This window comes from Ylistrum balloti, unplaced genomic scaffold, assembly GCF_031769215.1.
Source record: "Ylistrum balloti isolate Yb309-2 unplaced genomic scaffold, AGI_CSIRO_Ybal_v1 Utg370056, whole genome shotgun sequence".
In the NCBI taxonomy this organism is placed as follows: domain Eukaryota; kingdom Metazoa; phylum Mollusca; class Bivalvia; order Pectinida; family Pectinidae; genus Ylistrum; species Ylistrum balloti.
Window position 1 is genome coordinate 2,043,732 of NW_026782106.1, and position 25,022 is coordinate 2,068,753.

The 25,022-nt window shown below is 33.1% G+C and overlaps 1 pseudogene; it reads left to right on the top strand.

Annotated features, from left to right (window-relative positions):
• Positions 1–25,022, top strand: part of LOC132549382 (polyamine-transporting ATPase 13A3-like) — a 34,325-nt pseudogene that overhangs the window by 7,350 nt on the left and 1,953 nt on the right.

Consider the following 25,022-nt stretch of genomic DNA (forward strand, 5'->3'; position numbering starts at 1 on the left):
CATTGACTCATTTTTTTCAACATGCTTTTACTGAAATTACCAATAATATAACACGAACACAAGGCTGCTAAAGGACTACATAATAATGGGATTATAACAAAGCATTTATGTACAGGAAAAGTATGTATAATATACAATTTTGTTTGTATTGGAATGGGTGCAATGAAAAAATGAAAACGTTCGAAATGATGAAGGGATGATGACAGATACATATTGTATTTCCTAAACCTAATCTTGATTTTAAACAATCCTGAAACGCACGTGAAAAAGTATGGGGTCACCTGTCCGATCACGTGGGTTTTCCCCGCTTATCCGCGATTACAGACAGTCAGAACCCCTCCCCGGTGCTGCCAACAGGGTCAACAAAAATAATTAATATACCTGGAGGCTTGTTCCGCAATTGGAGGCATTAAAATAATTCAATGTTTACAGGAAATATAAAAATACCTCTTCTGAACATCAAATGTATGTGCTGTCACGATTTAGCGTCATTAGTTAAGCGGCATTATAACCTGCATAGATAAATGAGAAATGTAACATGAGCGGAAACATAAAATTAGGAAGCGAACAATCTAAAGTTAGAAAATGTTACTGTTAAACAAGTTCTTAATCAGTTGTGATTTGTAATTTAATCACTGAGATGTTTACTTTAGTTAGATACAAGGTAATTGGATGTTTTGTTAACCTAATGTTGTTTTTCAACTTTCTGAATTCCACGCAATAGACACCGTTTACTTAGGGCACCAGATATGAATATATTTATGAATGAAAAAATTGACTAAAAAGATAAACTAATATCAAATTTTTCACTTAATTTAAACAGCTGGAATGGATAGAATTAATTAATTTATTTTATCAAAATAAGTATGAAAAATAACATGTCTAGCTATTGCATCCTTGACTTGTTTATATATATAATCAGTTACTTATAATTTGTTTCAGCTTAACATGAACATTTCAAAGTATTTCATCACTAAAAAAGTGAAATACTTTTGGAATAATGAAGAGAACAATTTTCAGAAAATGAGGTAAGTGTGTTTCTATACGAAATGGCATTTATAATGATGAGTATGTTAAGAGGAAGTACAAAACAGTATTTCCCGATTACTTACCTCTAGATAGAACAGGTATTAAATAGAGGATCATATGACCAACGTGTTATCAAATAGGTCAAATAAACGCTTGGTAACGACATAAGAGCACCGTTGTCAAATCGGTAATATCGCATACGTATTGTAATTCCTAGTAGTAGTATTAGAATTCCTGTCAAAAACATCTGTATGTCTGTATTTTCATGATTCGGAAATGGTTATTGTTTTGGGCAAAATTGATAACGTAAATTTACATGTACATTTCATTTTCATTAGATGCAAATTAATGAAAATCATGGGGCAGTTTTACGGTCGTCATAGTGATCTCGTGGCGAAATATTCTTTTTCTTGTGTAATAAGAAGCTGGACGTATTTGATGCTCGTGAGTTTGCCTGTTGGTTCCGTTGTACGATATGAAGCTGGACGTATTTGATGCTCGTTAGTTTGCCTGTTGGTTCCGTTGTACGATATGAAGCTGGACGTATTTGATGCTCGTTAGTTTGCCTGTTGGTTCCGTTGTACGATATGAAGCTGGACGTATTTGATGCTCGTTAGTTTGCCTGTTGGTTCCATTGTTGTATATCTTCTTCTCATATGAGAACGGGACATTATTTCCTTGCACTGACCAAGATTTCCATGGCATGTGTCGCAGATGAATCAGAAGACGCTTATTCTTCCGGAACACATTTGCTTTTTTTTTAAGCTTTTTTTTTGTACTTCTTAAGAATATTCGTATAATTTTTTCTTTTGTCCATATTTTGGCCTAATGTTATTGAATTTGTTTGGATTATTATTCTGATTATGTTGACAAATGGTAATTTCTTGATGTGTTTTTAGAGGAATGGAAGACAGTACTTACTGTTCATTTTTTTATACACTCGAGGGGTTGTCTAAAGACCAACAACAGGAACGGTGAGTTCGCAGTGATAGTGAATCTAACTGAAGAATAATTAGTCGTTTAACAATCTGTGTGATTTAAGTTATCAAGTTCAACGGTAGAGAAGGAATCGCTCGTCTTAAATATTTGCTTGATATTAACACGAAACAACTTGGATGTGAACGATTAAAAACTTTATACTTCTTAACGAACAAAATACTTCTATATCCCCGATACGTTCGTCTATAGCATTAGGCAATTACCACATCCTTTATTTGTAAAAGTATTATATCATAGAGGTGACGTGTTGTTGCTATTTTTATTGATGACATCGTCTCCTCGGTGATATTGTTCCAATAGTTTTACTCGAACACTCTTAATGCTCTCATACGTTGTATCTTGTCTAATAATCAAATATGTGTGATTCTGAACCCTATTATAATTACAAGTAATGTTTTATCAGTTTGGTTGATACAAGGGTAACTGAAAAGTGATGTTGTTCTAGATGATGTAGAGGTTGGTATTTTCAAATGAAAATAAATACACTTATTCAACCTAATAAAGACATGAAATGTAAATGTGTTTTGTGGATTTTAGGCGTGTTCATTTTGGAGTGAATTCAATTCCAGTTCATGTGTCACCAGTGATTGAGATTCTTCTGAAGCAGGTAATAACAATGGTGTGATCATTCAAATATCTGTTATATAAACTGGATTAGTCTACAAACTTGAGTAAATTCAGGAAACTGTACTACTATAAAATATGTTATTTACAAGGAAGTTATATGGATTTAACACTAATATTTGACAATACCAAATATATGCAAAATCATAGACACAACTTTGATGTAATTAATATTTGTCGTCCATGCAGGTGATGTCACCTTTTTACATCTTCCAAATGTTCTCTTGTGCCCTATGGTTGTCAGATAAATACTATTACTACACATTCAGTCTCCTAACCATCAACTTCTTCTCCATTGCCAGCTACATATATCAGACAAGAAAGGTAATTCTAAATAGCACAAACATCTACTATTTATCAAACGTAATGTTGTTGTGATAACATATATCAAACAAAACATTGTGTGAGGAGCCTAGCGAATCCAATTCATTTGATCATGAACTTTCCATTTCTTACTAGTATCATTCACGAAAGTTAGTGCAACATCTCAATAACATCTTTAAAGTAGTTATAATGTACTCGTACCTATTCACATTTGATCAAAATTACTTCAGTGAAAATATGAGACCACTGTAAGCCATGTAAATAGATTATTTGGAATAAGGACAAAAACCTTGAGTACACATTATAGTCGTGCCAGTATATACAGTAACAAGACAAAAGGAACGTTGTATGTCCTCAGATTTAGAAGATATACACTTTCTGAGGACTTCAACAGACCTTTATCCAGTCAATTGTAAAACGCAAATTAAATTTTGATTTTATTTTCTGTTATACAGATGCAAAGAGCCTTGCGAGATACGATCGCCATGTCTACTACGGTATCTGTGTGTCGGGAAGGGCAAGGTGAACAGCCATTTATTTCTTTCAATTTTACTTCATCTTCATTGATATTCTATATCTCGTGATTATTTTCATGTTTTCACTCTCACATCGTAATTTGATGACTACCGAAAAGTCAGAATAAATAAACAAAAAGATAATAAAAAAAGTTGTTTTTGTATTCCATGGTTTCCCATTAAATGTTATACAGATTTTACTCTTATGACAGAATTTGTCGCGCGCGAGACTTTATCCATACTCTATTTAACTCTATATTTGTTATTCATATTTGTGGCCATTGTACTACATTTAACGAAGGAAGACACGTGGTTGTGTTAAATGGCAAAACCATCAATAACTTAACGCAATGCATCATATACAGTAATGCGGTTGATCCGAAAGTTCCAGATTTGAATTACTTGTCGTAAATGTACCCGAGCTTTTAATTCTTAAAGGAGAACATACAAATAGGTTTAGATTTTATGATGTTTACGATTAGGTCGAATATAAATATTATCGTCACACATTTTTAGTAGACATGGAAATGCACTTTTTACCTTTGAATTCGATTGATGATAATTTGGTCTAGTTTACGAGGACGTGTCGTCCGAGGATCTCGTCCCTGGTGACGTCATAGAGATTCCAAGACGAGGCTGTATGATGCAGTGTGACGCTGTCCTCGTGTCAGGAAACTGTATCGTCAACGAGAGTATGCTAACAGGTGCGTGCTTATTTATATCGGTGAAGCTTCTCTCTTCAAACTGATATCAATATGACTGATGATGTTTGTAAACATTTATAATTGTACAACTAAATAGAAGGTGAACGTCTCAACGTGCGATACATGTTTTGCGTCTTTTTAAGCAGGGATTTGTTACCGTTATAAAAGGTTATTTTCACGGTTGAAAATGTTCACCATTTACTTAGCCTTTATTTCAATAAATTGAGATTTTGCAATGTAGATTTAAATTGCCATCAAATACAAACGTGACCCATTACTTCACGGATTAATTTTTTTACGATCATTAATGTTTAAGGAGAGAGCGTCCCTATGACCAAAACACCTCTACCCAGAAACAGTGAGGACGAAGTGTTTAATATCAAAGAGCATGCACGCCATATCATATTTTGCGGCACCAAAGTCATACAGACTCAACAACAAGGTGGAGACAAGGTCAAGGCCATAGTTGTTCGCACAGGTTAGTTTCAGAATTTGAATAATTCATAGTGTTGATTTTGATTTATGCTAGCAAAATGATATTAATTATATAGTCTCCGTAAAAATATTTCTTTTCTTCATATTTCCTATTTCCAAGATCAAATGATTCAAAAGGTATTGGTTACAATTCTACATGTACGTTGCTATTCTAGGAAAGCATTAACACAAATGAAAAATGACCCTTTGTATCTTTTATCTTTGTACAATTTTATCTACCGCCCAAAGTCGGTTTGTTCAGAAAAAAAAACATTGACGAAGATTAACACGGAAGTTGTTGTCGATCAAGAAGACACTTTCCCTTCTAGAATTCCCGTTTTAACTTCCTTGTACTTTTTTACGTCGGTATGTCCTAAAGTATATTCTCTTGTGTGTTCAGCATGATCTAGCAAGGCGGCCCTTCTACAAGAATGAACGATTTTTTTATTTCAAGACTTTATATGACTAATATGAAGATATTGTTTACTGTTGGTATTGGATTTTGTATAAATGTTTTAGAGAACATATTAAGTTTGATAGTGTACTTATTATTATCTTTACGTTTCTAGGGTTCAGTACAACAAAGGGAAGCCTTGTGAGGTCTATTCTCTACCCAAAACCTGTTGATTTCAAGTTTCAGAGAGATAGCTATATTTTTATCGGGTTACTCGCTGTCATTGGAGTAACGGGTTTTACTTACACCATTATACTCATGGTAAGTTGGGCACCTAAACTGAGTATGGCCGAGTCTATTTTTGACTTTGATACCTAACCAGGGAATGATATATCTCAATATTAAAATGGGACAGTGATAGAGTGTATCAAAAATATGAAAAGTGGAACAAATTGATAGCATTAATTACATGGTAACACATAATAACAATTCGCTATAAAACGAAACATTTTTAGATAGACAAGGATTCCATGTTCCGGTGAAGGGCTTATGCGGTTTATCATTCTATTTTCATATTGAAAAGAGATATTCTCTAACTAACTTTAATATAACAATTTTTGTGATTCAATATCGATGCTTCCCTTTCGTATTTCTGATTCTCCTAATCCGTACACACGTCATCATGGGAGCTCTTCCTTTCAAAATGAGAAACATCTTGATATTTCTATTTCATTTTTTCAAATATTTATACTGGTTTATTTACATAAAAATGTCATCACATAATACAAACAAGCTTACACAAGTTTGCATTTGACAAAAATGTTAACGCAAACCCTTACATCCCATGATATCATTTCTCCCTCCCTCACACGTACAGTCACAACCTCACGTTTATGCATTTGCATACAAAAGACAAAAGTAGATAACACCCGATTACATATACATTGAACAATCCATGGAAAGGAAGTAAAAGATTTACGGAACAAGTGCAAAAATATGATTTGCAGCATATAGATTTTACACTTAAGAACTTTTTTAAAATAACATTTGGTCATTATTTTATGTCTCTGAAACATGAGAGTCTTAATGTTTAATGGAGTAGGCAAAGTCATTAGAGTCTTAATGTATAATGGAGTAGGCAAAATCATTAGAGTCATAATGTATAATGGAGTAGACAAAGTCATTGGAGTCTTAATGTATAATGTAGTAGACAAAATCATAAGTCATAATGTATAATGTAGTGGACAAAATCATTAGTCATAATGTATAATGTGGTAGACAAAATCACTATTCATAATGTATAATGGAGTAGACAAAATCACTATTCATAATGTATAATGAAGTGGACAAAATCATTAGAAATATGGTATAATAGCGTGGACAAAATCATTAGAGTCATATTGTAAAATGGAGTGGACAAAATCATGTCATAATGTATAATGGAGTAGACAAAATCACTCTTCATAATGTATAATGGAGTGGACAAAATCATTAGTCATCATGTATGATGGAGTAGTTAAAATCAAAATCTTATATTTTACACTAGTGTCGACAAAAACATCTTTGTCATAAAACGCAAACGTAAACGTAATAGTGTCGACAGAAACGACTGAGTCATAAGGTAAATCAGTGTCCACTACCGGGATGTTCGCTTACACCGAAGAACGTGTCCAGAGGAATCCAGGATGATGAGATCATTCATTCTTAAATGTATTTTGGCAGTTTAATTTGATACGCAATGGTTGAAAAACGAACATTCAGTAAGTTTAAAACAGGGCTTTTCTTATACATATACCTTCTACGGTTAGGTGCAACGTAACTCGTCCGTGTCGGAGATTATCATCCGGTCATTAGACGTGGTAACAACAGCAGTGCCAGCAGCACTCCCACTAGCCCTAACAATTGGTGTGGTGTTCGCCCAGAGTCGCCTCAAAAAGAGGAACATCTACTGCATCAGTCCTAACTGCATCAACGTCAGCGGTACCATTAACGTGTTCTGTTTTGATAAGGTAGTATTGAAATTTCTTTTTTTAATTGAGTATCTTAAAGTCTTCTGGTACACATGGACGTATTCTGCTGTTGGTAATTTTCCGTCTTTTTTTTCTCATTAATTTTATTAAACGTTACTATATAGGAAAGTTCTAAACATTATTTTATCATCATTAAATGAACGGTTTTAATTAGAATATACATTATGATTTTTAAATACTGTTAAATGTATCATTTTACCCAGTCTTACATAAAGATGAACTTATAATTGAATTTAATACAAAGCAATAACAACATACGGTCTTTTAATTGATCTGACCGTAAACAGTGTTTAATTTATTTTTTTTGAACCTCGCATGAAAAACTCTAAAAAAAAACTTGGTACAACCAAACTGCTGATTACATTAACAGACGGGAACTCTTACAGAAGATGGTCTCAAACTGCAAGGAGTGGTTCCAGTTTCAGGAAACAGGTAACATACAGCAGAAATATACCATATATCGAGACAAGCTATGGTAGCCTTTCTGTTGATGTACGTTACTTTGCAATGGATGTTCTCTATTCTGATATTGAATTACAAAATGTAGAAACATTCAGCACACAAAACTACACTTATAGTTGCTTATTATACATTTCCTCTTCTTTGAAGCATTTGTGTCTTATGCGTACTACCTTGTTTGAAACTTTTTCAGATTTCTTCCCGAGACCGAATCGATGGAGGACTGGATTGGAAGTTCCCTGTTTGACGCCATGGCTTCGTGTCACTCGCTATCAGTGATTGAAGGGGAAACTACTGGGGATCCCCTTGATCTGATCATCTTTGATGCCACAAACAGTGTGGGTTGCAATTACTATTTTAATATTTTTAAGAGATAAAGTATTACTTAATATTCTATATTGATGTTATGATGATGTAACAATTAATACACATTTAATACTTCAACGTATTATTTACACGAGCTTGTCTTTACTACAATGATTTGATATTCATATGGTAACATAAGTTCAGCTGATGGAAATTTCGTGCATCGGTCTAACTTGCGTCGTTCAAATTTGTACATCACTCTTTCGATTGTTTAAGTCGAGTATAAATAGTCACACTGTTCAGTCAGTCAAGCTAACATTACAATTTTGTTCCTTACATCACTAAAGAAACTTGAAAGGACCAAACAACCAGATTTTCTTATACATATCTCAACTCAATGTTCTTTATTGAATTAATTGCCGTCTCCTCATTTCCTTTTATCATACTTTAGAGATTGACAGAATCTCAGGAAGCTTACTGTCGGTTTTCTTTACCTGTGTCTACTGTGGTCCAACTTCCGGCAAGACAAAAGGGAAACGTACGTAGAATTTGCATCATAGCTGCAAAATGTTCATTTTCGATAAGACAATTTTATTTTTCTCATTCGCCTCCAAGGTACCAATATTTAGGCCCTTAGCATCACTTACGAGCTGTGAAAGGAGAAACAACTATATGATGTAGTTTAAATCATTTTATGGCTCTGTTTTGTCTAATGATGTAATTAGATTGTGTTTGTTTTACAAATTTTCAACATCAAAATACATCAAAATCAATCGTGAGGAATATGGTAATGATATTCTATCGGTCGGCATCGCTCTTCATATATATCTTCATCAATTTCGAGTTCAAAACTAATCTGTTTAGAAATGCTTTTTTCATTTTCTCATCTATTATAGGGATTGTTGGGAATTGTTAAACAGTTTACGTTCACTTCAAACCTACAACGGATGTCTGTTATTGTGAGTAATACTGGGAAGACAAAAGACAACCTTATGCTGTACTGTAAGGGAGCTCCGGAAAAGATAGCATCACTTTCGACACCAGCATCAGGTAAGACTATCTCTTACCACAGCTATGGATTGTGGCTCATAACATTTAAATGAAATGGATGAAAAGAAATGGATAATTAGTCTGATTACATGTATTATACAGAAAGGAAATATTAATAACGACAATGTCGCAACGTTTCGTTTATAGTTCCCCCTGATTTTCATAACGTTCTGGAGGGTTATACTAAACATGGATTCCGTGTCTTGGCGTTAGCTGAAAGAAATCTGGAGGATACAATCACGCCAGATCAGGTGCAGGACGCCTCACGGTAAATAATGAACAGTTGATAAATTAGTGACAAATCCCTTGTGAATTAAACATTGTTAGTATTCATATTGATATTGATAAAAGTTTAGTTATCTATACATCAAATCAGTCCAGATTCTACAGACAGTTAATTTTAAACAAAACTGGTCACTGACTGGCGTTTTGGTAACCCTTAGAAAATAACTAAAATGCCATATATTACAATCATGAGTTAATTTCACTTGTTTCAAAAATGCTATTCCAATGTTGATTTTGACATGGTACTGTACTTACAACACTGACAATTTCAGAAATATAAGTCAGCCAATCAAAACCTGTTGAATTGTTACACTACGCGTAATATTACCTAATCATAACACAAAAATATGTACCTTGAAAATTTATGACGAAAAGTCTCACATGATTTCATTTCTTTCTTTATATACTAAACAATACTTCAGCCATTTAGAAAATAAACTTGATTGTCAGCAATGATTAATCATTGAAAGTGCTAAATTTTTTTGTGTGGTTGAAATTTATTCCAGAGCTGATATGGAGAAAGATTTGAATTTTCTTGGCCTTCTAGTTATGGAGAATCGTCTCAAAGAGGAGACAACTCCCGTTATTCACCAGCTGCGAGACGCTGATATAAAGACAATCATGGTTACAGGTAACGTGATTTGATTAGTAAATAAAATAGTTACGTAACAGTAGTAGAAATATAATATGGAAACAATATAACAATGTGAGAGACAGTCTTTATGTAGCGCATTGGAGCAGTAATTAAATAATTGTTAGTCACCTTGTAGCGAAAATGGATTCCGTACTTCATATTTGGCCATAAACTAGGGAACATCAATTTCAGTATGAAAAAAACCACAGCTGATTTTTCCTTTTGGAAAAGTGAATACTGTCGTACTTTTGGTTGTGTGTCCTTTTGTGCTCACTCAGCTTGACGATAACCTGAATTAAACAAGGGTACCCCGTACTGCCACATGAAACAAGTTGCTTTGCAGGCTATATTAGTAGAAGATACATGTAGATTTCTGTGTAGACAGGCAAAGCCAGCCTTACCACTACCAACAGGCTAACAGGGCAGTGACACGCCAATGTTTCCTTTTTCGTTTCGTTAGATACCTAAAACATATTCTGTTGAGTTGTTGATTTTTTCTACAACACAGCAACAAAATTAAGCCTGTTTTAAAATATATGTGGTACCTGATTTATTTTTGCTGAAGTGTTTACTTTTTGTTACGTGAAATTCATCAAACAACTCTTTAAGGAAAACAATCCTTAAACTTAATACTTAAAAGTACAACAGAAATACGATAACGATACAAGTACATTTTCCGCAACTTGATCTCTCTCTCTCTCTCTCACTCTCTCTCTCTCTCTCTCTCTCTCTCTCTCTCTCTCTGCTAGAACCATTGTTTATTATAATTTTACAACTATCACACCAGGTGACAACATTCTAACAGCACTGTCGATCGCAGAGGAATGTGGGATGGTTGACAAAACAGATGACGTCATTCTGGTTCAGGGACGCGAGCCTGAAAATGATTCTTATACAGCAAACCTGGAGTATATCTACGCAAATAGTGAAATGGTAAGCTTGGAGTTTATTGTCCTCGCCAGAGCCATGGCCGTATAAGCACGGTGTTTACGGATGGTGTTATATTTCAACTACGCTTTATCAGTGTCTTCACACAGAATATAACATGAAATCATATCAGGTCCTTTTATACGATTGACTGATAAGATCTTGCCGTTCATATATTCTCGGTTTGGGCGCACAACCAACCTTGTTGAAAATATTGATAATGCAATAATATATAAACATCATGATTTATGGAATTTCGTTATTTGAAAAAACATTCATTGAATACACAGAAATATTGGTTAGACTATTGGCCCACCCTTCAGACACAAAATATTTGACATATTTTAAGCATTTGATGTCTTGTTTAAAATGAAATATTAAAAAGTTCGCATTTCCATTGCTGTACAAAGAATCATATACGTTTTAGTTATTTGCGTTATTTTAGACCTGACTCAGACTTATCTATTACATGTGAGTATCATCTACTTTTACATTTAATTTACAGGATAACCCACAAAATATTTCTAGAGGAAAAAAATTAAAGTTTGCTCTTGATGGAAAGACGTGGATGATAATTCGTCAATATTTCCCCGATATTCTGCCAAAGATAGTATTAAAGGGAGCTGTGTTTGCCAGGATGTCTCCAGAACAGAAAGCGCAGCTGATAGAATCTCTACAGGACCTGGGGTAATAACACGACGATACTTGATAATTTTGTCGGCACATACTAAAATGTGTACATTGTGATGGACGAATGTCTTTTATGCTGGCCTCAGTGTAAATATTTCATGCGAACTATTTGCTTTCATGCCATCGGAATTCTTTTATCAAATTTCAAATTATAGAATGTATCCATTTTCAATGTTTACCTGCATGGAGATGCGGGGTTTTTTCTTCTTTTTTTGATACTGCTATTAACGTTTATAAATTTGACCTCTGTAACTATAGTTATTATGTGGGTATGTGTGGTGACGGAGCTAATGACTGTGGGGCACTGAAGGCGGCACACGCAGGTATATCTCTGTCAGAGGCCGAGGCATCGGTAGCTTCACCATTCACGTCTAAAACACCAAATATTGAATGTGTGCCTACGCTTATCAGGTAAAGCAGCTCTCTTTATATATTACGTCTCACTGTATGATCTGGATTTTTCTATTTTTTTTTGTTTTTTTTTGTTTTGTTTTCTTTTATTTTGTTTTTACTCTTTTGTTCTTTTTGAACAAACCTCACATATCGATTAAGGAACGATTTCTCTCTAAAAGCCTATATGTAGTTTTTAATGAAAATGCTTATGTTGATGCTGAAGCCTCCTCTGTATGAAATAAATGTTTTGAAATCAAATACCAACATTATCTTGTTAAGAATAACTTAATAGAAAACAACCTGTTGTTGCTTAGATTTGACATTCATTACCAAACTGTCCATCATTGTATATTTAGATTTTGATAACATCTTTTTCTTACATTGGGTATCTGTTGTTTGTTCTACAGTAATTTCCATATAACAGTTTTGGAATACCTTCATATTAATTGTTCGAATTATAAATTGAAGTAATAGTTAATTTCCTATTGATACCGGTGTCGCAGATGAAGCAGAAGACTTTATCGGAACATCTGGTCTTATTCTTGTACTTTTTCAGGAGTTTCTGTATAGATAGGTCTTTTGTTCGTAATATGCCGTAGTTTAAGTGAATTCAAGTTTGGATTATGCTTATGTTGACATGATAGTATTTTCTTGTCTTTTCTTGTTGTCACCAGATGATGTATACCACTCTGTGTACTTAATTATCGTTACTTTAAAATCAGTTGTATAACATACTAGCCCATATCTACTTTTATCATTGCAGGGAGGGAAGAGCAGCATTAGTGACGTCATTCGGAATCTTCAAGTTCATGGCATGCTACAGTCTCACAGAATTTTCATCGATGTGTATCTTATATTGGGTAAAAACTGCTAGATGCTGTTAATTATACATTATCACTTAAATACAAACATTAATTAATAACATTGATATCTCATGGTACTTATTACGTGTTTTCACAAATATTTTAGATATATGCCAAAATAAAGGGTTATGTTTGTGTATTCCTGTAATAAAATTAATCATTTCCCCATTAACGCAAGAAAAACACAGGTGTTATACATATACTGGGTTACATTACTGACTTATAATTATATTTCCGGTGTGTATCCTCTATATATACGAAATATACTTCGGGGTTACTTTACTGACTTATAACGGCTATGAATGAAAATGATAACCTACAAACATCTTTTTATGTGTATGAAAATACATTATACAAAATGAATGAATTACTTACAAGTTGTTGTTTTTTATGTTTGTAATTCAAATAAATGATGCTATATTGTGGAACTATATTTGCTTACGTCTTGTGTATGACAATTGTTCCCACCAAATTGGAGTCAGCTGTTCGGCTATTCCATCAGATGTCGGGTATTCTCGCCCAAGCGTGTAATGTCCAAACAATTGAAACAGAAATTTTTTAATGCGGTATCCTCAAAGAGGAAACCAAAAAAATCTAAATATAAGAAATAATTTTAATTTTTTGTTTTGTTTACTGGTGCGCGTCATGGTAAAATATCTGTAAAAAAATGCAGTTTACACACCAGTAAACAACAAAAAATAAAAATTATTTCTTTAATAAAGGACATAAAATGATTGATATATAATTCATGAATAATTTGTGTCAAATCCAATTACAGTGTACTTTTAGACAACGAAAAATTGTTAAAACAGGAAGATATATTTAACAAATTCTAATGTTTCATCCACTTCAAATATAATATTTAAAAACATATTTAGATAAAACTGAATTGTTTGCGTAATATATTTGTGTATGATATATCATCTATTACAGGTATCACAGAATATGTCAGATTTCGAGTTTCTGTATGTGGACATGTTTTTATTGACTACTTTGGCCGTAACGTGTAAGTATATTTCAGTTATAAAAGAAAAATTCTCGTAATTTACAAAAAATATTTTTCTGGGTGTTGTTCAAGTAAAAAAACCTAATTAGGTTATTATTTTTTTTCTTTTCATCAATCATTTGAATGAAGTATTTGATCCATACGGATGAAGCTATGTTGCCATGTTGGTATTTTTTTTAATGCGTTAGTTTCATCCTGGAAAATAAAATAATGAATTTTACTTTTAAATATATTTTCAGATGTTATGATATTTTTATGCTATATTTACAGTTGGAAGGACATCAGGGTACGATTACCTCGTTAAAAAGCCTCCTATCATCAACCTATTCAGCATCGGTCCAGTGCTGTCATTACTTACACTAGTGGGGATCCAAATATGTTTTCAAGTCTACTGTTTCCTCCATGTCAGCCAACAGATCTGGTAGGTATTTTCAACCTTGGCATTATATGTGATATAAGTATGTATCCATAATTAAACAAATTAACTTTTATCTGCTAAGGATGTATTCGCGTGATCAGTGAAATCGGGAATGGAACGACAATGTATTACCATATATATTGCAATATCATGAAATTCTGGAATTGCGGGACATATTAAAACTATGCGAAGAACAGAAGAAGAAACGTAGACAATGGATACTAAAAGACATAATTAAGGAGACGCTGAACAATGGCTATATCATTGAATAGACGCAGAACAAAATATATTAAGATTAGGAGACGCGAAACAAACGAGGGGAGTTGTGAAATACAAAGACATGTAATGGGGTCAGGGTCTACACGCACAAGATTTACATGTTATTATATAACCAAGTGTTCCACTTCTCTATATCATCATGATTAAACAAATTAACATAATATTATATAGAGTGATATTAAAGTAGAGCAAAACGAAAAACATTAACATGGCACAACTAATTAACAAATTCTAATTAACGGTAAAATGTGGGTGAAAGTTTTAATATGAACGATGTGCTGGGATTTATGTACATTGGTTTAATGATATTCCAGGTCTGGTTATGACAGCTTACGTAATTGGAGAGAAATAAAGCTCAACACCGAGTTAAATGGAAAACATAAACATGTCCAATAGATTAAGAAAATCCAATTACCAGTACACCGTCGGAATAACATCATAATCTGAAGTATGTGTGGTGAAATGATAATGCATATATATAAATATATTTCATGTTTGCTTATGACAGGTTAAATAATTTGAGAGAAATTAAACTTAACACCGCGCTAAACAAAAAAAATTGAACATGACCCAATTGATATTAAAAAAGTCACTTAACAGTAAACTTCCGATGAAATTCTAGATCTGAATTTATGCACAAAGATAATTATATATGTATATGAATTACGATTGAGTTCACATGTTGATATTTCGAGAGAGAGAGAGACATTAAGTTCAATATAGATCTTAACGTAACAATTTATCTTGATTAATTAGTGAAGTCCAAGTCAACTATACGCTTACATCAACATTGAAAAGATGTCTTAATATGCACAGGCTTATCTATAACCATTAAACAGGTTGGATAATGACAGCACCTTTGTTAACTTAAACAATTTGGAGTTTAACACAGATGTTACAGACGCCACCGGAAAAGTAACGCTCTTTTCGCAACGCTGTCGCACTAAAAATTAATATATAAAAAAGCAATCAAACAAACATACGAGGAGACTCAAAACGAAAGACATATATGCAATGAGACACAAAACAAAGGATATACTATTAAAACGAGTAGAATAAGTATCGTGATGTTAACTTAAACATTCCATTTAATCTGTACAGATCACTTTGTGACGTCATGATATATCAAGCGACCACTCATAATTAGCAGAATATAAGAATAGCAACCAAAGTATTTACATGTACAATAATTTACATTGCTTCCGGAACAACATAATATAACCTAGAGAAAATTAATTTATATGTGAAATAGTGACACTCGTTTTATATACAAAGGTAATACATATTGCGTAATGTATGTCTTACCTAGATGTATCTGCAGTGTGTTAATGACTTTCATATCTTTTTAAACAACTGTCGTTAATATAAGCTTGTATAACTCAGTCTAACTCTAATGTCTCGGCAATAAATCCCGTCTTTACTTACGCCTTAAAAATCCTTACTGCTAACTTGACTGTAACTAATTAATTTCTTTTTCACACTCATTTGTTGTCCTTATGAATTAGGAATAAAATAAATGTGAAGTTGAAACAATTAACAGCATCGTAAGTTGTAGGATTGAGATAAATTACATCCTTGATTACGGTGATGTCCGTAAAGGGAATTAAGAGCTTACGTTAACATTTTTTAACATGTAGAATACCGTTGAAAGTAATAACATTTTGATAAAAATGTTTGTTAAGTTGGAAAATTATCTCGAATGGCACCATTTTTCATTTTTTGTAATGGATTCATAATGGGAGTCCTGAAAGGATCTGATGGTTGCCGAATGGCTTTTTGCACACACGAATCCACATCTTTATCGCAAATATGGATGCCGCGGAACGAATGCAGAATAGACATGCAGTATTTTGCTAATATCAACCCCGAGGTGACAACAGCAAAATCACATATTGGATGTACACAGTACACTAGCATGTCAACGCAGGAGAGATGCCATTTAATTATTTATTTTTTAAGTAAATCACATATTGTAGACTTAATAGTCAGGCTGAAGGTCCTTCTTATTGGCCAGTGAAGACATGACATAAACCTGTAAAGAGTTGCCAAATATTAAATGACATTACTCGTATATAAATACTTAACCAATCTACATGGTCAAAAAAGCCAGTGCGTTGCCTTTTCAAAAACGAATATTCTCGAATAAAGCCGTAGCGCTTCCTGTCCGGAATATATCATATTGTATTCAGAGTATCTGTGTAAAATTGATATACTAACAATCAAACATGTCGTAAGATGTGTTTGTGATGCTCGTTAGTTTATCTGGCGGGTTGGTATATTTGGTTCGTCCGTTGTTGTTACCATATTCTGATTTTAGAACACGACATTACTTCCTGACCAAGATTTATATAGTGTGTGTCTTTGATAAAACAGAGGATTCCGGAAATTCTGGCCTTATTCTCCTAAGACTTTCCCAGCGGATTCTGTACAAAACGTTTCTCTTTCCTTGTTCTTCCCTTCTTTTGTTCATATTTTACCTTAGTTCCACCAAACTAGAGTTTGAATTGAGGTTATATTAACTTGTTGACGTTCTATTTGTTGTCCCAACAGCTTGTCCTTCATCTTTGAAACGATATGCATCCATGGATTGATTAATTAGTAATTAACGGACGCAAATTATTTTCTTTGTATTAATAATACAGGCCTTTTTACATATTGTTACGTCTGTCATTTTTTCGGATTTCACGAACAAGAATTAAAATGATTTAAAAAGATACCTAAATGTAAATCAGAACCATAGTGATGCTTAAAGAAAGTAAAATCAAGTAAAAACATAAAGTTAATGCTTCTCAAATGTATAAAAATATGATATGTATGTAAAGATTAAACACATTTGTATGCAGACTACATTTGTGCAACGTCACACCGCAAACATCATATACCTTGTGTCATTAAAACAATTTACATTAATTTAATGTGTAGAAGGCAAATAAAATACCACACCGACGTCGTCACTTAATATGACCGCGGCGGTAAGATATTAGAATATAATGTAGCTAAGGTTGTTCTTTGAGGAAGCAACCCATAACTGTCATTGTGTACAGACAAAACAGATCACCAAATGGAAAGTACTTTGTGAAAAAATTGTGACAAAGATTTCATGTTAATTTGTGGATGTGACCTACAGCAATTTATGAGATGCATGTACCACAGCGTATATTTAATATGACCTTTACTTTTTCCTGAAATGCTGAAATCATTAATTAGCTTTGTATGCTTTAAACAATTCTCATTTCAAAAACAAGAAGAAAATAAAAACATGTCAACAAAATTATAGCCCAAACTCAAGTTCAATAAAATTAGGCCTGAATATTGAGAATATAATTATATACTCTAAGACTCCTTCAAAAGTACAAGGAAAGGTATTTCGGGAGAGTAAGCGTCTTCTGCTTCATCGACGACTTCTGCCATGTTAGCCTTGGTCAATCCAACTAAGTATTGTCACGTTCTCAAATGAGAACAAGATATACATTGACAGAACTAACAGGCAAACTAACAAGCAGCAAAGCTTCCAAAAGAAATATAATATTTTTCAATGAGATCACCATGACGACCGTAAAAGTTCCCCATGCTTTTCATCAGTCTGCAGTTGACAATGTTAGCACGAAAATCGTTTTAATGGGAACAGGCCCTTGACTATCGAAGCAGCTGTGACATGTTAACACCATAGGTTGGGTATACAGGTGTCATTATCAAGAAATTTAAAATTCATAATAGGGAAATCCAAAAAATCACACTTATCATATAGCTTTGTGGAAAGGTGACCATAGTGGTTTTGTTGTAGGAAAAGATCGAGATAAGCGGCTAAGGTAGAAGAGTCTGTCGTGTGTTTGTGATTTCCAATTCTGGTGGGTATATACGTTGGGCATGGTCAATGAATTTCGTGTTATTTAAATACACGACGTTATATCTTAAAGTGAAATTAAACGACTTTGCAAGGTCTTTGTGACCTGTTTTGTCAGCTCTTCGTTAAATTCAGTCTCGTATGAAAACAAAAACAAGTAAACAGACAGAGGGGTTACAATACCTTCCCTTGAGTATCCAAGTAGTCGCTTTGGAGATCTTATCACCAAACTCAACGAAGATGTTGCCAACCAGAACCTCAATCATTTTTAGATTTCATCCTCCGTATATATCTTCTTTGATTTAAAATTATTTTGTCACGAATACGTCGCAGTACAGTTCACAACAATGCATTTGTTCTGTCATTCAACTTTTTTGAAATAAGATAGTTATCACTACAAAAGGCCGAAGGCGTCCCTTCCATTAAGAATGGTGTATGTTGGTGTACAGAATTGAACAAATCTAATGTTCTTATATACTTTTTTAGAAGATGGCACTAAAATAGGTCAGAGGCTTTTTGGGGTTCTTATAATCCACATCTATCTATTCAAGTTTTTTAGCTAATGGTATCACAATAATACTGTATTCCAGATTTGCTAGTACTACAGGCTTGGTTGAACAGTAAGTCAAACAATAACACGCTGTTTATTTCGATTCTTCTAAAATCGAAAAGGTCCATATCCTTATCATTAATAAGCAAATGTCCTTATGAAACATCGCAAGGCTTACGTTTTACTTGTAACTTGTCTGTTTTAACTCTGAACTCTCTGCAATTAAAGATGCATTGAAAAAAGTTAGGAAGTGTGTGATTTTTTTCTGATACATTCAAAGGTGCAAATATAGAAACATGTAATGGAAGCATATTGTGTTCTTTTTTATAAATATAGGCACGCACGAAAAGTGTGTCTATTAAAAAATCCAATGTTTAGTTAGTCATATATGAACGCCACCATGGCTGTTATATTCGTTGTCTGTTCAGCTGTTACAGGTTTTAGATAACCTTTACTAGCTCCGAATATTTCTTTTGTGGTAAACACAGTTTATAAAAGTGAGCAAGGGCTAATTATAGCATGTTCTACATCACAGTGTTGACAAGATACATATTTCATTTGCTAATGCTACGTTACAAACGGCGCCTAAAGTTGATCTTCCATTAGAATCGAGTTTTTACTTTATCACTTCCGGTGGGTATTGGAAAGTAACGTCATTAACGACAACTACATTTTGTCATCTCTTTTCGGGGAAAGGTAGGCGACATTATTATAGGTGACTAAAGCAACAAATGAAATACCGACAGATCAATGGAATCTTAATTAACACAAAAATTTCATGAAACCAGGGCTAAAAATGAACAAAAGAAAGAAGCTGACGTAAAGATTCTGAGTGTCCCTGATTTCCAAATTCCGTGGGTATATTCGTTGAACATGATCAATAAATATCTTGTCATTTAGAGACAAGACACCATCAATATATTTTCAAGTGAAATGATAGGTCTTCGCAGGTTCTTTGTAGTCTATTTGAGAAGCTCGTAGATAAATTCAGCCCGATTTGGCATAACAACATAACAAGTCAGACAACATTTTCAGGGACAATACTGGTTCAAACATGAAACCAAATGACATACGCGTTTTATAAGCCATTCTAATGTTTAAGCAACACATCAAGCTATCTTGACTTGGGCTTTGTAAAATGAAATTACAAATGTTATCGGATAAATTCAAAGAGGTCAAACTATGCTTGTAGTTGATAACCTCAAGGATTGAATATTGAGATTTGGGTAAAAATGAGTCTAAGTGTAAAATCACGCGCATTGATAAACAAAAGAAGTCGTACTAAAATCCTCTCTGTGATTGTCTAACAAACCAAAACCGTCAACAAGGAATACTATGTCGTGAGTTGCTTGCTAAACAATTGTAATAAACTATATGTTTAAAAGTCACTTCTGTGCACCAATGTTTGTTAATATTCTCTGTGACAGCGCTGGAATTACATATCATATCATCATATATAAGATATGAGTTGTCGCTGTCCTTGTCATAAATGACAAGTTGGCAAGCGACGTGTTAAATTAATAGGATTGCATATTTTCTTCAGTATTAAGAAAGGAAAACTTGTAACCCATACTTTGTCACACCCAATCGTACACTAGCTTAAAAATCGTTTGAAAACTCTTCATATTCACACCGTATAGAATTAATTGTTATTGGTTAATATTAACATTGGCTAAATCCAATTTTTAGTTTAAAATACCAAACAAGATAACGCAGCACAATACAATTAGATCCAAATTTAATCTCATGTATTTACTTTGTCTGGTATCCCAAGTGAAGGCTTGTTGCCTTATTAAAGAGAGAAATGTTTGTTCTAAAGAACTGTTTTTCATCATCAACAAAGATCGCGCGTGACCTATATCCAAATGTATTACCGGATATCGTTTTTAGATATATATTCGATAAATTGAAGGTTACGTATATAATTACTAGTGATTTTTATAGGTCAATATATATAACAAGAGATTGTTTGGCAGCTACATATGTAGCTAGAAGTTATTTGTCGTCTGCATGCATCATACAAGATTGCTATTTGACAATATACATTACAGTGAATTATCTATTGAATATATACATTGTAGAGAATTATCCATTGACTAAATACATTACAGGGAATTATCCTTTGACAACATACATTACAAAGAATTATTCACTGACTCTATACATTACAAGGAATTATCCTTTGACAACATACATTACAAAGAATTATTCACTGACTCTATACATTACAAGGAATTATCCTTTGACATCATACATTACAAAGAATTATTCACTGACTCTATACATTACAAGGAATTATCCTTTGACAACATACATTACAAAGAATTATTCACTGACTCTATACATTACAAGGAATTATCCTTTGACAACATACATTACAAAGAATTATTCACTGACTCTATACATTGCAAGGAATTATCCTTTGACAACATACATTACAAAGAATTATTCACTGACTCTATACATTACAAGGAATTATCCTTTGACAACATACATAACAAAGAATTATTCACTGACTCTATACATTACAGAGATTTATCCATTGACTAAATACATTATAGAGAATTTACATTGACTATATACATTATAGAGAATTTACATTGACAATATAGATTACAGTGAATTATCTATTGACTAAATACATTACAGGGAATTATCCTTTGACAATATACATCACAGAGAATTATTCGCTGACTATATAGATTACAGTGAATTATCTATTGACTAAATACATTACAGGAAATTATCCTTTGACAATATACATCACAGAGAATTATTCGCTGACTATATACATTATAGAGAATTTACATTGACGATATACATTATAGAGAATTTACATTGACTATATACATTACAGAGAATTATTCGCTGACTATATACATTATAGAGAATTCACATTGACTATATACATTTTAGAGAATTATTCATTTAGTATATACTTTGCGGATGATTGTTCCTTGGCGACATACATTAAGACAGTTTTAATGTATGTCGTACTAGAATGTATTCTGGCAATTTTTGTGTATTTGATATATTAGCATTTATGTATATGAAGCTTTGGCCATTGACGTAATTAGTATTCATGAGTATGAAATTCGCGATTTATATGATAATTATGGTTTTTGCTGTTATTGTACGTAATAGAACTTCATTAATATTTTATGTGTTTTAAGTACAGCATACATATTACCTATGTACTGTTTAACCTTAGAAAGTATGTACATTATTGTGTAGCTAACGAATTATACTAACCATGTGTACCCTGATAAATCTTAAATTAGGTTGTACATCCTCGATAAACTAAGTTGATTATTATTAACATTATCATAACATAACAGATAATTGTATTTATTACAGATGATTGTCGGTTGAGTATTTATGTATTGTGGAACAGTGTTGCTTTACTATATATATTAGAGAGGATTACTCATCGGCTATATACGTTAAGGATAACTGTTGGATGGTTATACACATTACAGATTGTCGTTGTAAGTGTTTATACATTACTGGAAGTCGTTCTTTGTCTATATACCTTACCGTTAGATATTGTGGACCTTATACAAAATAATGATGCAAACATACATTGCATCGAACAGCTGATCAGTATCTGCTGGAATCTGTCACACTCTACCAACCGTTGCTGTAATCGGAGACAGTATCCTTATCATCTCTTAAAATCGTCCATACTGTGACATTTAGCAACAGATATTCCACAGAGTTAGCAGCCAAGACGTCGAAGACCCAAGCCAAATTCCACACATATATCAAGACTCATCTTTACATCTTAATTTTGACATTCTATCATTTAGGCTTTCACTAGCTGCCTCCTAGGTTTCCACTGACGAGTACTAGAACGATAAAAACAGCTCTATGACGTTGTTTACTTCATTAATTTGCTCTACAGTATCTAATTATGAAATCTTATTAACAGGTGCTATTCCGTTTGTGTTCCGTCTGAATGTCCTTACGATATTTTTGTTGTAGGTATGTGCCTTTAGTCAGCAGATGGGAATATGACTACATCAGTTACCAGAACAATGCAGTGTATCTAATGTCCTGTTATCAGTACATCGTCCTAGCCATCGCATTATCGAAAGGAGAACCTTATAGGCGATCTATCTTCACTAATTGTGAGTGTACATAAAAATGACGTTTAATAACTTGGTTTTCACACCAGTGTCCCTTCCCTAAAAAAATGACATGTATTTTCGGACATTTCCTATTCCTTTCTTGTCTTTTGAAACACTATTGTTACGTCATCAATGTCAGTATCCTTTGGTTGCTTAGCTTTACGAGTACGAAGCACGCATGTTTTTCTTTTTTAATTTATATCCATCCCTATTTTTAACTCCGTTCATTCTTTTGATATTAGGAATAAATACATGCTATGCCTTTACCATTATATATACATTAGTTACAATTCCCTTAACAGCTCAAATGAACACTGTTTGGCTGTTGTAATTGACTTGATGTTGTTGTTGAACATGTAGCTGGTAATAAGCCTGTTATAGCTGTACAGTGCATGTCGCTGTAAATAATCCTGGCATAACTGTACTGTACTTTATGCGGTAAATAAACCTGATATTATATTTATCGCTGTAGATATGTATGTTAAAAATACATTGTACTTACTTCTGTATCTGTAAATAGACCTGTTTTATCCCTTCAAAAGACATTGTTATACCTCTGGTGTTATCACCACTGTAAATTGGCCCGGCTGTTATTTTTGTTGTACATAAGCTTGTTTGCAAGTATTGCTGTAAATGACCGATACTAGGAAAGGTAGCAGTGACAACCAAATTCAAGAATGACATGAAACACACAAGCAGATATCCTGTGCCGCTGTTCCATACATATGGATTCGGAAACATTATGTTTTATATAGTTGTTTTATATGGTTGACGAACTATTCACGTCTATAAGTATTTAAATGATATACCTGATATGTTGTGTGGCATATTCACATTCATAATATGTCTCCATAACACAAGAATAATTATCATTCAGGTAAAGCACATTAGAGATATACTCTAAATTAAATACAACAAAGCGCTATAAATAGAAATTATATATATCATCTTAAATGATTTTTCTTTTTTTACGAGATTTTAGGAAACGAGTCTTAGAAGATTAATTTTTGCAAACCTTGGCGAGTAAATCTTATACTTTTGAGATGATATTCACATAAAATGAAAACAAATGCAAAATAGTTTTATAGTTTAACACATAATACGTACATTTTGACAGCTTTTCAAGTCATTTTGTTGTGTTATTTTAACATCATGAGACTTTGTCCATATCATAACAACACAACCGATTTCCGACTGGTACAGTCAATAAAAACGCTCCAGGATGTATTATAATATTGAAATATCATAAAGTACACAACGTAGGCGAAATATCTGTATAACACGGATTTTGTGATAATATTATTGTCACTAGTCGATGACCGTGTTACGACACACGTATGCCTTTCGTTGTAAATAATAAAGGCATACATAAATATGGTACATTTGTCGTTGTTAATAGTTAGGTGTGTTCCTGACAACCTTCATTTTAACTGTAGTAAATCATGTTGTTATAGTCATGTTTAAATCCAGTTATTTATTTGTTCGCCATGAAGCTTGACATGGGTTCTGTTGTCGTATATCTTGTTCTCACTTTAAAACATATATTAATTTTGTATTGAGTTTGTATTGTAACTATGTTGACATGTCGGTATTTCCTTGTTTTGGTTTTTATCCTTCAGATTGGTTCCTGTTTAACATCCTGGTGTGTACATCGGTAACAATATGGCTGACAATGTATCCGGGACAAGGAGCCATGAAATTCTTTGAGGTTTTTAGATATTTACTAAAATTCCTGAGCATTCGTTTATACAAATTTAACACATGCATCACAACCTAAAATTGCAAAGCAACATATTATAAGTGTACTCAGAAACAGCCAGAAATAACCAGAAAAAATATTTCATTTACAGAACATTCGTTATGCTGTTATTAATATTATGATTTATTCGTGTTGGTAGAAAGATCAGGCTATCAGTATTGCCGATTCATTAGACGTTTATCAATGGATCTTTGGATATTACAGCTGAAGCCGTTCCCATCAGTCACTTACCGGTTAATGTATGTTGGTCTTGCTTTAATGGATTTCTTCCTGTGTGTAATGCTGGAGGTAAATATCACTTACCAACATAGAAAAAAACAAATAAAGAACATAAGT